The sequence below is a fragment of the Sus scrofa genome, chromosome 16, assembly GCF_054392235.1.
Source record: "Sus scrofa isolate SSC_HxYL_T2T_F1_AM1 chromosome 16, Sscrofa_HxYL_maternal_Yorkshire_Landrace_v2.0, whole genome shotgun sequence".
In the NCBI taxonomy this organism is placed as follows: Eukaryota; Metazoa; Chordata; class Mammalia; order Artiodactyla; family Suidae; genus Sus; species Sus scrofa.
In genome coordinates, this window is record NC_139398.1 from 48,699,078 (window position 1) to 48,714,472 (window position 15,395).

At 39.2% G+C, this 15,395-nt stretch overlaps 1 protein-coding gene across 8 annotated transcripts in view; it reads left to right on the forward strand.

Moving 5' to 3' along the window:
* The window catches only part of LOC102159433 (uncharacterized), a 908,266-nt gene that overhangs the window by 393,251 nt on the left and 499,620 nt on the right, over positions 1 to 15,395 (forward strand). The gene's annotated exons all lie outside the window — the stretch shown is intronic.

Genomic DNA, 15,395 nt, shown 5'->3' on the forward strand with positions numbered 1-15,395 from the left:
AAATCCCTTGCTCAGCGGAGCCTGAAACAGCAGGAATGGCGGCTACACATTGTGCTTTCTGTTTGCTTTACCAGTAGGTGTGTGCATGGCCCATCCTGAGGCAGGGGCTGCATCTCACATTGTTAGGTTTCTGAAGGGCTTGAGGGAGAAATGTGATAGAATCTCAGAATTAGGCTGGACACTGCTGAAGAGACTTGGCATTTTTGAGAATGGGGCATTGGAGAACTTGACCGGCTGCAAAGCTGAGTACTGCAGTGGTAGCCAGTGGTCCTATCTAGCATGTTCAAGGGTTGTCTTTAATGTGGGCTTGTTTTCAGCAACCTCCCTCCCTGAGGATGTGTTGAAGATTTAGAACTTCAGCAGCCCCCGTGAAATGGGCAGGTGGAAGCAGAATCTGAAAACAGGAATTGTGTTCTAACCAAATGTGAAGCCATGTGGAACCTGGTAGGATGACCTAAACTGGTTCACTTTTTAAGTGACAGAGTCTTTGTACCATTTTGGGGGAATAAAACCACAAAGTGGTCCAAGGGAGGAATGTCAAGAGTCTTAGTACCTGACTGAAAAGAAACTCTATGTGTAAAAAAAAATCAAATAAAATTAAAGAATAAAACAAGGACTGAAAAAAAATAGCACTATAGATCTGACATCCCCTTCAGTGGTAAAAAAGACAAAGACATACCAGGAAGCCATCGTGAGGTCATGGCTGTATTTAAGCCAGAATAATGTACAGTTATCTGGAAATGATATAACCAGAGATCTCAGTCCACTGTATCTGAGATCCACCACATGAAATGTTATACTTGTTTTGAAGTTTTGGTACTCCTGGAGGAATTTTATGTCCGTATTACAAATACTGAGCACATTACAAAGCTACTAAATTGATTTATTGTGACAGCACATTTCCCGGTTGGTTAGTAGAGGGAAGAGGGTCAGCATTGCTGTGAGTCTGGAACTCCATGTGGTCCAAGAAACCATAAGCTTCCCAATGGTACTGACTACTCAATCATTAATTTATAGGTCTGGAGAGTATATAGAGGCTTTTTTCTGATCCTTAAAATCTAGGTTTAGAAGTGAATGCCTGTGATGTTAGCAGTATCTTTGCGTTTATGCTCAGAGTGACTTTGACCTACTTCTGGTTAAACAAGTACAATTGCCATTCTGCTGGATTCATTTGGTGGGGAATTTAACTTAAAATGTAAGAACAAAAAGAACAGGAGTGAGGGGTGAGCTAGAATTGGACAGTTTTCAGTATCATGTGGGTGCTGCCAACTTATTATTTTTCTGCTAATTGAATTTTAACCCATATAAATGTAATATAATAAAAATGAAATCATTGTCCAGAATTGTAGACTATGGGAGTGCAAGCAAGGATCCAGTAATGTTGATTTCCCTCTCTTTAAAGCAGAAGAATAACTTTGCTGAGAAATAAAGTTTGTTGAGAACTCAAATTTAAGGGAAAAAAAAAGACCAACAGGTTCTTTCAGCATTTTTCTCACTTTCTCAGCATGTAATTAAATATAACACACATCAATTTGAACTGCCAACCATTTTAACTGAACCATTTTTAGTTAGGAAAGCATATTGTATTCTTTATCTACTACTTAACCCAGAGAAATACTCAACAAATCTTGGTTGAATTTGGCTTCTTTCACACTGTAGTAGGATATACCTAAGTTTGGAAGATTTGCTATACTGGTACCATTTCCAGGCTAGACAGAGATTCAGAGACTGTCTCGTATTTTAGTTTCACATAAAATTACATTGTGCATATAAATGAAAAAGCAAGTCTTATGTGAGTTGTTTAGGCACTTCCTCTGTATCCATGCTTTGGAAAATAATAGCACACAATGGAAAATAATAGTAAGAGCATAGTGACAGAGCAGAGACAGTAAGGTCAGAGGGGATAGAGGTGGCTGGCAGATTGAGTAGGGGCTTATCAATAATGAAAACCATTCAGATTTTTAATCTGGGTGAGATGGGAAACCAATGGAGGATCAGAAGAGAGGAAACAGAATGTGCTGAGATGCCGAGGAGAGAGAACCAAATGTGTGGGAATTGCTAAAAGTTCTGCACTTGGCTATATCATCAAATACTTGGGAGAAATAAGTAAGACATACATTGGAAAGCACCTATTGATTTTAAGAACCCCTGGATGTTCTTAATAATTTCCTTAGACTGGAGAGAGGAGGAGGCAGAGATCAGTGAGTTAAGGGGTGGTTTGCAGAGCCTCAGATCTTTTAGCAGCAACTCTGAGACCCACTGGAGAAGCAGGAGTGAAAGACTGAGTGGGAGGGTTCTGTGCTCACCACCCCCAGTGAAAATCAAACAGAGAAGTTATGCTTTTTTAATTCTTTGTCTTAGAATTTCACATAAGATTTCATTTGAAAAGTAGTGTTCTGTTGCTTTTAAAGAAATGTGCTAAAAATAAAAATAAATGGAAGGAAAATTGTGATACCTGTGTGGAAGATCCTTTCAAGAAAAGTAGCTGAGAAAAGAGAAATGTGGCAGTACAGGGTGTGGGTGGGATGGGGAATCTGGAGATAAGGTGGACATTTTTACTTTGCTAAGAGAGAACCACAATACACAAAATGATAAAATAATCAGCCCAAGGCTTTCCTCAATCTCTTCTGTTTGCTTCTTGAGAGCATTTCCTGCAGTTCCCATCTGGAAACCCTAGGACAGCTTCTACATCAGTTCCTGTGCTGGTCACAGATAAGGAGTAGTTCTCACTCCTCTTGGGCTTAAGGAGTAGAAGCGAAGAAGGAGGGAGGTGGGAGGCACTTTTGTTCTGTTAGCAATGTTTGATGCCTTAAGCTAGGTGATGAGGACATGGACATCTTATTCTTTATTCTTCACTTGGCATATCTTAAATATTGTAATAGTATATTATTTTTGAGAAAAGAGGACCCAAATATCATGGTGCTGGGAATTAACTCAGTTGTCTTAAACTATTTATGTCTGTGTACCTTTTCTTACTCTTTCAAGAATTATTTCATACCATTAAATTTTCTCCACTCCAAAAAAAAAGAGAAAAAAGAAAAAAAGATAGAACCACAGTAAGCTTGGCTTTTAGATTGGTAATGAAGAACTGTCAGAGTGTAACAGTTTGATGAAAAGGATGATGAGAAACCATGAGGTGATGACAGAGGTCCTATTGCAGGTGGAAGGGGGCTGAATCCACAGCAGACATGAATAGATTTGCATTTTCATCAGCTTATGAGCTGTAAGGGGAAAAACTCAAGTATTTCCTTTGACTGTTTTTTCCCCTTAGGCTTTATTTTTTTAATAATGATTTTTATTTTTTCCATTATAGCTGGTTTACAGTGTTCTGTCAATTTTCTACTGTATAGCAAGGTGACCCAGTCACACATACATACATATATACATTCTTTTTTTCTCACATTATTATGCACCATCATAAGTGACTAGGTATAGTTCCCAGTGCTATATAGCAGGATCTCATTGCTTATCCATTCCAAAGGCAGTAGTTTGTATTTCTTAACCCCAAACTCCCAGTCCATCTCACTCCCTCTCCCTCCCCCTTGACATTGATTGATTTGTCTGTGTTGAACCATCCTTGTGAAACTGGGAGGAATCCCACTTGGTCGTGGTGTATGATCTTTTTTATACGTTGTCGAATTTGGTTGGCTAAAATTTTGTAGAGAATTTTTGCATCTCTATTCATCAAAGATACTGGCCTATGGTTTTCTTTTTTGGTGGTGTCTTTGTCTGGTTTTGGTATTAGGTTTATGGTGGCATCATAGAATGTCTTTGGGAATGTTCCTTCTTCTTCAACCTTTTGGAAAAGTTTAAAGAGGACGGGTGTAAGTTCCTCTTTGTATGTTTGGTAGAATTCGCCTGTGAAACTAAAGTCTGGTCCTGGACTTTTATTTGTAGGGAGTGTTTTTTATTACGTATTCAATTTCATTTCTAGTGATCCATCTGTTCAGTTGATCTATTTCTTCTTGATTCAGTTTTGGCTGTCTGTAAGTCTCTAGAAAGTTGTCCATTTCTTCTAGGTTGTCAAATTTGTTGGCATACAATTGTTCATAGTATTCTCTTATGGCTTTTTGTATTTCTGCAGTATCCATCATGAAACTCCTTTTTCATTTCTTATTTTGTTTATTTGGGCCCCTTAAGCTTTAAATAAACATTTAAATAAGCACATTTCTTCAAAAAGCTAATTCTCATATCTAGTTATTATTTTGGTACTTTTGTCAAGATACTAGAGTCTTAGATTATTTTTCTCCTTAAGACATAAACCTTGAGGAGAAGGATCTTGGTTAAGTATGCCACTGTCTTCAAACTCAGTTTGACCTAAGATCAACTTTTTTACGATTATAATAGGAATGTATTGAACAAATATTGAAATTTCTGTTTATTCCCTTTCTTGTTTATAGACTTTTAGAGTGGGTGGAGTCTTTGAAATGCCAAATCATCATTTCAGTCTTCAGGACAGATGAAAAGTCTAAGATTTTGGAGTTCCTGTTATGGCTCAGCAGTAATGAAACTGTCTAGTATGCATGAAGATGGGGGTTCGATCCCTTGCTCAGTGGGTTAAGGATCCTACATTGCCGTGAGCTGTGGTATAGGTCACAGACACAGCTCAGATCCTGTGTTGCTGTGGCTGTGGCATAGGCAGTTCTGATTTGACCCCTAGCCTGGGAACTTTTGTATGCTGCAGGTGCGACCCTTATTAGAAAAAAAGAAAAAAGAAAAAAAGAAAAATCCGTAGGTTTCTTTTTTTTTTTTTTTCCCCTCCTTAGTATTTCAGATAAGGAAGTTCTAAAATATGCTTTAAAACTAACTCTAGCCATTGGCAAGGTTTCCAATCAAGGGGAAACTAGATCTCATTTGTAAACTGGGTTTGTGATGTTGCCAATTTAGTAGGTTCCCTCAAGCTTGAGAAGAGGTGGAGAGTAGCCACTCACCCTCTTCTGTGTCACAGGCCACAGAGACCTCTATTCTTACTGCCCAGGTGGCACACACAGCAAGTGCAGTCAGGTAAACGCTCCCTCTCATCCCTGTGTCATTCACTATTAAAGAAATAGCTGAAATCCACTGCAGTTTAAGGCCTACTGCTTAAAGTGTAGCCCAAAGACAGTAACATCAACATCACTGGGGATCTTGTCAGAATCTTCTAAGGTTCTTTGAACAGGATCCTCAAGTGATTCATGTGGATTAAAGTTTAGGAACGACTACCTTAAGAAATTCCTTAGAATCATCACAACCAGGCTGGCTGGTTTTCAGAATCCCCTTCCCTGATGGGTAGTGTCTTTCTCTTACGCATCTTTGGATTTCACGTGCCTAGCACAGTGCCTGGGACTTTGACTCTCTGATTCCCTTTAATTCCAGGGCTCAATCCATGTCTACTGAATCAGTGTAGCATCACAGTATAGTCCTACTGGCACCACAATAAATTCATATGATAATTTTTCTGAATCTAGCATTGACTATAATCAATATTTTAGGCCACATATCATGAAGTGGAAAATAATGCTCTAAAGTGAGAACCTCTTGATTTCACCTGCAATGGTCTCTTTTAATTCATAGAAGCTCTGCATTTCCACATTCCTGTTTTTCTGGGATTTAGCTGACTTTTGCTATTTAATCTGCTTTTTTGCCTCTCTTTCCTCTGTCCCAAGTGACTAATGCAGGTGGAAGGAGACACTTTTTGAGTTATTCTTCTATCTTTTTTTTCCCTTTTGGTGTCGTCAAGGTGATGCTTCAGAGGCTTAAGTTGGACGAAAGGAAGAATACAGAACACTTTTTTCTTTTATCAGCATCTTCAAGAGGCTTTTCTCTGATTGCAACAATAGTATTGGTTTTACATGTTGTCTTCTCTGAGCAGTATGATATATAAGGCCTTTAGCATTATGTATAGCGTTTGCTTATTTTGAGAACGTTTATATATATATATATATATATATATTTTTTTTTTTGTCTTTTGTCTTTAGTCTTTTTTGTTGTTGTTGTTGTTGTTGTTGTTGTTGCTATTTCTTGGGCCGCTCCCGCGGCATATGGAGGTTCCCAGGCTAGGGGTCCAATCGGAGCTGTAGCTACCGGCCTACGCCAGAGCCACAGCAACGCGGGATCCGAGCCGAGTCTGCAACCTACACCACAGCTCACGGCAACGCCGGATCATTAACCCACTGAGCAAGGGCAGGGACCGAACCCGCAACCCCATGGTTCCTAGTCGGATTCGTTAACCACTGCGCCACGACGGGAACTCCTTATATATTTTTTTAAATTTCACATGCACTCTACCATTGTATGCCTTGGGAGGTCTGGTGACAATCTTTCCTAAGGGCATTTCTGCTTTGCCCTTCTGCTTGTTTCCTTTATAGTCATATTGTAGGCTGTTCAAGCATAGAAGGTTTCATGCAATGAAGAAGATGGATTCTTCCTGCTGGACACAAAGAAAGTTATTTTACCTATTGCCTAAATTGAAAAGAGACAAAGAGTACTGCTTGATTTCAACTTGTCAGCAAGAACTCAGGAGAAAGGAGTTTCCTAACAAGTTGAAGAGGCGTTTCAAAAACATGTATCAACACTAAGGTGAGACTAACATTGGTACCAGCGTAAAACAGAGCTCAGTCTTAACTTCTAATTTTTCCAAAATCAGTAGGAAGGGCCAATGATAGCTAGGGTGATGGCTTTTCTAGTCGATTGGAAAAATGCTCAGGTGAAATGTTAAAAAGACTCTAACCAGAGTTCCTGTTGTGGCTCAGCAGATTAAGGACCCTGTGTTGTCTCTGTGAGGAAGCAGTTTCAATCCTTGGCCTGGCTCAGTAGGTTAAGGATCCAGCATTGCCTTAAGCTGTTGATGTAGGTGGCAGATGCAGGTTGGATCCAGTGTTTCTGTGGTTGTGGCCTAGGCCCCAGCTGAAGCTCAGATCTGATCCCTGGTTTAGGAACTTTCGTTTGCTGCAGGTGTGTCTATAAAAAGAATAAAAAGAAGACTCTAATCCCTGAGTACTCTCAAGGTACTCTTGTTATTATAAGTTTGTGTGCATATTTCCTAGGAGGGGCTGAAGTGGGAGAATATAAAAGATTTTTTTTTGTGGCTGCCAAAATTTAGGTAAGAAAACTAGGACTTTCAAAGAGTTAATTGAGTAGGTAGTAGCCTTGAATCATGCAAGGTAGTCAACTGTCACTGCAGATACTCACTAGGAGGGAAACAGTCCATAATTTCTGAAATGATGACAAGTTGCATCTGCTACAAACATCCATAGCAATCTCCCCTCAGTGAACATCCTAAAGGACAAAACAATTCTTAACTGAATAAGAAACACCTTCCAGAGTGTCAGAAAAGCATGTTGGTGATGGTTTTTGAAATGTCTCAAGGTTGAAGTTTCTTTTTTTCTTTTTCTTTTTTTTTTTTTTTTTTTTTTTTTTGTCTTTTTGCCTTTTCTAGGGCCACTCCCGAGGCATATGGAGGTTCCCAGGCTAGGGGTCGGGGTCTAATCAGAGCTGTAGTCACTGGCCTACACCAGAGCCACAGCAATGCAGGATCCGAACCCTGTCTGCGACCTACACCATAGTTCATGGCAACTCTGGATCCTAAACCCCCTGAACGAGGGCAGGGATCAATCCCACAACCTCGTGGTTCCTGGTTGGATTCATTAACCACTGAGCCATGATGGGAACTCCTCAAGCTTGAAATTTCTAAGAAGACATAGAACAAATAAGTTTAGGGAAATCCGTACTCCAATCCAGAAACAATTTAGAGAGAGGTCAACTGACATCTCACATTCTTAATTTATATTTTTATTGTAGAAAATGAAAAGCATTACATATCTTCCAGTCAGTGGAAATTTGTGAATTCTTTTTTTTTTTTTTTTAAATGATTTGTAAGTTGAGAAAATGATTCTGAAGTCAGCCTTGGTCAGGCTCTGATCCCTGGGAACCAGGAATTTTTCCCCTTTAGCCAAAGAGTGACCAACTCTTCCCCTGGCAGTGGGAATATTAAAATGATTCTTTTAGATTTGGTTGATTTTAGTCTTGTGATGATGTTTTCAAAAAACAGTAATAATGGGTTCTGGCCTCATATTGTCTTCCTTCTTGACTCTGTCACAATTTGGATTCTTCTCAGGAAACTTGTCTAGAGGTATAGAAACCAAGTTATATGCAGTCAAATTTTAGAATTGACTTTAGATTAATTAGAGCTATTTAAAACTGAGTAGGAGAGATTGACAAGAGAACAAAGAGTCTTGAAAGTTAAAATACAAACTTTGATTACTAATCACATGCCTATTTGGCTGAGAAATATCTACTGTCTGCATGGAAAAATTATAAATCCTTTCTTTGTTTCTTTTTTTAATCCCATACTCCCTTTAGGAGTTAACTTTTCTCTTAATGCCACAGCTCAGGTGATCTATGACACATCCTTATTTCAAGGTTCATCTCTCTGTAACTCATTAGACAGGACATTCAATCTCTCAGGGATCTTCATCTCTTCAGTGGGAGAAAGGGGAAGAAAAGGCCTCCTTTAAAATAATAGATGAGAGGATTTGTGGAGAGACAAAGATATTTTTTCAAGGCCTTTCTGTCACTTAGGTCAATGTTAAGGCCATTAATCCTTTGATTTATGTTTTGGAGTAAGAGAACAAAGGAGTCAGACTCAGCTAGAATTGGATTCCACATGGCTTACCAAACACAGACATCAGAACATTTGTAATTGTGCCTTTGTGTAGCCTGTTGATAAAGGGAGAGAAGCACTGGGCTGTGGTTTCCCCACCTCCTTCTGCCCATGACTTCTCAAACTGATTTTAGCACTTACTTCCAAAACCAGGTGAAGTATCAACATAGTTCAAGGAGACTAGTGGCCTAAAAAGCAAAAAAAAAAAAAAAAAAGAAAGAAAGAAAGAAAAAGGAGTTCCTGTCATGGTTCAGTGGGAAAAAACCTGATGAGTATCCGTGAAGACCCAGGTTCAATCCCTGGCCTAGCTCTCTGGGCCAGGAATCCAGTGTTGCTCTGAGCTATGGTGTAGATCGCAGACACAGCTCAGATCTGGCCTTGCTGTGGCTGTGGTATAAGCCGACAGCTACAGCTCTGATTCACTCCCTAGCCTGGGAACCTTCACATGCCATGAGTATGGCCCTAAAAAGCAAAAAAAAAAAAAAAAAGCCCTCAAAACAAGGAGACCAGTGGCAGTGCCAAGTGCTCAGTGACAGGAATTTGTGACAACCTTCCCTGGCCAGCGTCCACTACCCTCCCACAGAGCAGGTGCCTTCTAAGTCCATCCACTGTGCTCTCACCTTTCTCTGAATGTAATCATGTTGCTTAGAAATAGCTTGGCCATCATCTCTTTTCTCTAAGTCCAGGAGGGAACAGCTGCAACACCTTTCTCAGGGCCAGGTGTATCCAAGAACTTTAATATGCACTGAATGGTTAAGGAGGAAATGAGGAAACTGGACTGATAGAAGTGTGTTAAGCATGTAGACTTTGAGAACTGTGCTTAGACCACTTCCAGAAGCAAGAAAGGAGAAGAAAATAAGGCTTTGCTTGAACAGGCTTTTTCTCGTTCTACATAACAACTCCTACAAGTTTGAGTCCATGATCTGCAGGAGGTAATGTGGATGTGGTCATTTGGAGGCCACTCAGAGGGATCCTACCAGCTAAGGGCAAGGCTTCTACATATGACTCACACCCTTAAGTCAGACTTTGACCAGTCTTTTTTTGGATTAAACAGGGAGAAATAAATGATTTTTTAAAGGATCTCTTGCACCTAGACTAAGCAATGTAAATCCAACCCCCATTTCTGACAAAAAACCATTCAGAAAGTGGGCATAGAGGGAACTTACCTCAACATAATAGAGGCCATATATGACAAACCCACAGCTAACATCATTCTCAATGTTGAAAAGCTGAAACAATTCCTGCTGAGATCAGGAACAAGACAAGGATGTCTGCTCTCACCACTACTATTCAACATAGTTTTGGATGTCAATCAGAGAAATAAAAGGAATCCAAATTGGAAAGGAAGAAGTAAAACTATCACTATTTGCACATGATACTATACCTAGAGAATGCTAATGACTCTACCAGAAAACTGTTAGAGATCATCCATGAATTTGGCAAAATTGCAGGATACAAAATTAATACACAGAAATTGATGGCATCTCTATATACTAACAATGAAATATAAGAAAGAGAAATTAGGGAAGCAATCCCATTTACCATCTCATCCAAAAGAATAAAATACTTAGGAATAAACCTACCTAAAGAGACAAAAGACCTATACTCTGAAAACTATAAAGACACTGATGAAAGAAATCAAAGATGACACAAACAGATGGAAAGACATACCATGGTCTTAGATTGGAAGAGTCAATATTATCAAAATGGCTATACTACCCAAGGCAATCTACAGATTCAGTGCAATCCCTATCAAATTACCAAGGGCATTTTTCACAGAACTCGAACAAAATATTTTATAGGTTTTTTGGGAAGCACAAAAGACCAAGAATAGCCAAAGACATCCTGAAAAAGAAAAATGGAGCTGGAGGAATCAGGTTTCCTGGCTTCAGACTATGCTACAAAGCTACAGTCATCAAAACCATATGGTACTGACACAAAGACAGAAATATAGATCAGTGGAACAGGATAGAAAGCCCAGAATTCAACCCACGCACCTATAGCCAACTAATCTATGACAAAGGAGGCAAGAATATACAATGGAGAAAGGACAGCTTGTTCAATAAGTGGTGCTGGGAAAACTGGACAGCCCCATGGAAAAGAATGAAATTAGAACACTCCCTAACACCATACACAAAAATAAACTCCAAATGGATTAAAGACCTAGATATAAGACCAGACACTATAAAACTCCTAGAGAAAACATAGCCCAAACACTCTCTGACATAAACGACAGCAACTTCTCAGATCCACCTATCAGAGTATTGACAATAAAAAGAAAAATAAACAAATGGGATCTAATCAAACTTCAAAGTTTCTGCACAGCAAAGGAAACCCTAAACAAAACAAAAAGACAACCCAAGGAATGGCAAAAAATATTTGCAAATGAAGTGACTGACAAGGGACTCATCTCCAAAATTTATAAACACATTCTGCAGCTCCATACCAAACAAACAAACAACCCCATCAAAAAATGGGCAGAAGATCTAAACAGACAATTCTCCAAAGAAGACATACAGATGGCCAAGAAACACATGAAAAGATGTTCAGCGTCACTCATTATTAGAGAAATGCAAATCAAAAGCACGATGAGGTACCACCTTACACTAGCCAGAATGGCCATCATCCAAAAGTCTACAAACAATAAGTGCTAGAGAGGGTATGGAGAAAAAGGAACCCTAGTACACTGTTGGTGGGATTGTAAACTGATGCAACCACTGTGGAAAGCAGTATTGAGATTCCTCAGAAAACTAAACATAGAACTACCATTTGATCCAGCAATCCCACTCTTGGGCATCTACCCAGAGAAAACCATGACTCACAAAGACACATGTACTCCAATGTTCATTGCAGCACTATTTACAATAGCCAAGACATGGAAACAACCTAAATGTCCATCGACGGGGGAGTGGATCAAGAAGATGTGGTACCTATATATAATGGAATATTATTCAGCCATTAAAAAGAACGAAATACCAGCATTTTTTGCAACATGGATGGACCTAGAAACTATCATGCTAAGTGAAGTCAGCCATACAATGAGACACCAACATCAAATGCTTTCACTGACATGTGGAATCTGAAAAAAGGACAGATGGAACTTCTTTGCAGAATAGATGCTGACTCAAAGACATTGAAAAACTTGTGGTCTCTGGAGGAGACAGTTTGGGGGATTGGGGGGGATGTGCTTTGGCTGTGGGATGGAAATCCTGTGAAATCAGATTGTTATGATCATTATACAACTACAGATGTGATAAATTCATTTGAGTAATAAAAAAAAAAAGGAAAAAAAAAACAAACATGGTACCGACACAAAGACAAAAATATAGATCAGTGGAACAGGATAGAAAGCCCAGAATTAAACCCACTCATATACAGTCAACTAATCTCTGACAAAGGAGGCAAGAATATACATTGGAGAAAAGATAGCCTGTTCAATAAGTGATGCTGGTAAACTGGACAGCCACATGGAAAAGAATGAAATTAGATCACTTCCTAACATCAGACACAAAAACAAATTCAAAATGGATTAAAGACCTAGATATAAGACCAGATACTATAAATCTCTTAGAGGAAAACATAGGCCAAACACTCTCTGACATGAATGACAGCAACTTCTTCTCAGATCCACCTCTTAGGGTAATGACAGTAAAAACAAAAATATATCCGGACAAAACTCTTCTTAAAAAAATCTAGGTACCCATGTGTTCATTGAAGCACTATTCACAATAGCCAAGACATGGAATCAACCCAAATGTCCACAGATTGATGATTGGATCAGAAAGATGTGGTATATATACACAATGGAATACTACTTGTCCTTAAAAAAGAACAACATAATGCCATTTGCAGCAACATGGATGGAACTAGAGACTCTCATCCTGAGTGAAGTAAGTCAGAATAAGAAAGACAAATACCATATGATATCACTTATATCTGGAATCTAATATATGGCACAAAGGAACCCTTCCAAAGAGAAGAAAATCATGGACTTGGAGAATAGACTAGTGGTTGTCAAGGGGGAAGGGGAGGGAGAGGGATGGACTGGGAGTTTGGGGTAAATAGATGCAGAATGTAGCCTTTGGAATAGATTAGCAATGGGATCCTGCTGTGTAGCACTGGAAACTCTGTCTAGTCACTTACGATGGAACACTTAATGTGAGAAAAAAGAATGTATACATGTATGTGTAACTGGGTCACCGTGCTGTACAGTAGAAAATATATATATATATATATATATATATATATATATATATAAATGAATGATAAAAAAAGAATTCACTGTGAATCCTTAAAAAAATAAAAATAAACAAATGGGATCTAATCAAACTTCAAAGTTTCTGCACAGCAAAGGAAACCCTAAACAAAACAAAAAGACAACCCAAGGAATGGCAAAAAATATTTGCAAATGAAGTGACTGACAAGGGATTGATCTTCAAAATTTATAAACACCTTCTGCAGCTCCATACCAAACAAACAAACAACCCCATCAAAAAAATGGGCAGACCTAAACAGACAGTTCTCCAAAGAAGACATACAGATGGCCAAAAAGCACATGAAAAGATGTTCAACATCACTCATTATTAGAGAAATGCAAATCAAAACCTCTATGTGGTACCACCTTACACCAGCCAGAATGGCCATCATCCAAAAGTCTACAAACAATAAGTGCTAGAGAGGGTATGGAGAAAAAGGAACCCTAGTACACTGGTGGTGGGATTGTAAATTGGTACAACCACTGTGGGAAACAGTATTGAGATTCCTCAGAAAACTAAACATAGAACTACCATTTGATCCAGCAATCCCACTCTTGGGCATCTACCCAGAGAAAACCATGACTCTCAAAGACACATGTACTCCAATGTTCATTGCAGCACTATTTACAATAGCCAAGACATGGAAACAACCTAAATGTCCATCGACAGAGGAGTGGATCCAGAAGATGTGGTACACATACACAATGGAATATTACTCAGCCATTACATGGAACGAAATAACTGCATTTGCAGCAACATGGATAGACCTAGAAATTATCATGCTGAGTCAGTCAGACAGTGAGATACCAACATCAGATGCTATCACTGACATGTGGAATCTAAAAAGAGGACACAAAGAACTTCTTTGCAGAATAGATGCTGACTCACAGACTTTGAAAAACTTATGGTTTCCAAATGAGACAGGTTGGGGGGTCGGAGGATACACTGAGGGTTTGGTTTGGAAATGCTGTAAAATTTGGTTGTGCTGATTGTTGTACACCTATAAATGTAATAAAAAAAAAGATAGAGGCAAGACCAATCAAAACAAATGATCCTAAATATATATCCTCTGATGACCTGATAAGGCAGTAGGATATATTCTTTTTTTCTTTTTCTTTTTCTTCTCCTCCCCTCCCCTCCTCTCCCCTCCTCTCCTCTCCTCTCCTCTCCTCTCCTCTCCTCTCCTCTCCTCTCCTCTCCTCTCCTCTCTTTTGCTTTGCTTTGCTTTTAAGGGCTGCGCTTGTAGCACATGGAAGTTCTCAGGTTAGGGATTGAATTGGGGCTGTAACTGCTACACCACACAGTCACAGCCCATATCAAATTCAGTCTGTGTCTGTGACCTACACCACAGCTCACAGCAACACCAGATCCTTAACCCACTGAGCAAGGCCAGGGATCCAACCCACATCCTCATGAATATTTGTCTGGTTTGTTACTGCTGAGCCACAAGGGGAACTTCAGGATTTAGTCTTTAAATAGCAAACAGAACATATTTTTTTAGGTACCCATTGTAGATAGAGGAGAGTAGAAGAAATGATTTCTGGCCCCAGAGTCAATAGTGCAGCTGGGTTGAGAATATCCTGTAAATAAAGACATGCTGAAGCATGCTGATTTTTCAGGGATATTTATGCTAAATTATGTTTCTTAATAATTATATCCAGATTCACTGACATCAACTTAAAAGGAAAAAGATTAATATAAATACATTTTGATGTATCAAAAGAATTCATTATTGAAGGCCAGACTGAGATCTGGGGTTTTGACTAATGGGGATCAGAAACTAGAAATTGAGGCATTTTCTTAAGTTCTCTGACTGCTGACTACAGGAAATGCTAGATTGCTTTGAGTTTTCAGATGACCACATCTTCTGAAAAGTATGGTAAATGGCTGAATCTTTATACCCAGAGTGTGTTTACTAGTCCCACAGCTCTGTGCTGACCCCTCTCAAAGGGCAAGGGAGGATATATAAATCAGGAGATATGCAACCAATAGAAAATCTATAATAAATACAGAAACACTTCTCTTCTGTGCCTCAGACTTCTCCCCTCCTCACCCCTTCTCCACATTCCATAAGATATTAAACCATTATAATCCAAGGCTTTATGTTCATCTCCTTTCTCCTTTATCATATCCTTTAAAAAGGGAGCAGCCCAGTTTTTCAATCTTGTTATTCTTTCTTGTCCCAGGGTGCTACATTCCAGCCTGGTTCTCAAAACCCTTGCCTTTGCTTTGCTTTATCCAAGAAGCTGCCCTTCTCACTAATTTCTTTGACCTCCTCAGCTGTACAAAGGTCATCTGTCTGCTGCACTAGCCAAGTCAATTTGTGCAATGAGCACAGACGCAGTCTCTCTGTTAGCTCTCCCAAATCTGTGCTCAAGAATGCTGGGACAGTAGGCTGTCTTTAGAGTCAGACAGTGAAGCAAATAATTCCCTGGAATGTTTTCTGAGATTCGATTGTTAAACTCCAGTTTCTCATTAATGGCTTTGAATGGTCATGA